This window comes from Octodon degus, unplaced genomic scaffold, assembly GCF_000260255.1.
Source record: "Octodon degus isolate 3935 unplaced genomic scaffold, OctDeg1.0 scaffold00097, whole genome shotgun sequence".
NCBI classification, from domain to species: Eukaryota; Metazoa; Chordata; class Mammalia; order Rodentia; family Octodontidae; genus Octodon; species Octodon degus.
The window spans coordinates 9,791,058-9,791,741 of record NW_004524673.1 but is presented as its reverse complement, the minus strand read 5'-3'; the positions used below and the strand labels follow the sequence as shown (position 1 = coordinate 9,791,741).

Sequence of the window (684 nt, the reverse complement as noted above, 5' to 3'; positions counted from 1 at the left end):
GGACATTAATTGCTTTCATCTGGTGAGGTTCCCGACCGCTCCTCAGAAGGAAGGAGTGCACATTCTTGGCACCAATTGGCTAATTCAATTTACTTCAACAGCATTAGCCTCTGTCAGAATATTCATGAGCAGAGGAATGAGGACCCGCGGCACCGGCAGTCGGCAGCCACTTGGGCTAGGGAAGGCGCGAGGGAGGGGAAGTGGACCGCGAGCCGCGCTCCAGGGACGGTGACCGCGAAGGGGCTTTTCTCACCGCCCGGCGGAGCGCCGAGACCCGCGAGAGTGGACCAGAGCATCGGCGAGGTTGGCGCGCCTAGCACTGCTCCCCACCCCCAAATCCTAGAGACAGCGCGGAGACTTAGCGAAACATCCGAAGGCAGAAAAGCTGTGACACTTTTGACAGAGGGGGAAGGGGGGTGGGGGGCGGGGCGGTGCCAGGAACGCGGGCGAAGCGACCCAGCGGGACACCGGCCGCCGGGTTAGGGGAGGCAGCGATGTGAGCTGGACGCTCGCCCCAGAGGAATCCGAACGTCTTGGGAGAGTCGCCGCCTGTGCCAGGTAAAAGGGAGGGCTCGGATCGGGCGGCGCGTCTGTCCCCCACTCGAGGCGCCTGGAGCGCGCGGGAGCTGCAATCTGAGGGAAGCGGCCCCAGGAGCTGCGCGCAGTCCAGCTCCGCGCTGCGTT

The 684-nt window shown here is 64.3% G+C and overlaps 1 protein-coding gene across 1 annotated transcript in view; it reads left to right on the top strand.

The window, feature by feature from the left end:
- The first annotated feature begins 329 nt into the window (after nucleotides 1-329).
- Nucleotides 330-684, top strand: part of Cdh20 (cadherin 20) — a 272,474-nt gene continuing 272,119 nt past the window's right edge. Inside the window, exon 1 of the mRNA XM_004638267.2 lies at nucleotides 330-558. The gene's annotated coding sequence lies outside the window, so the exon portion shown is untranslated. The remainder of the gene's footprint in view (nucleotides 559-684) is intronic.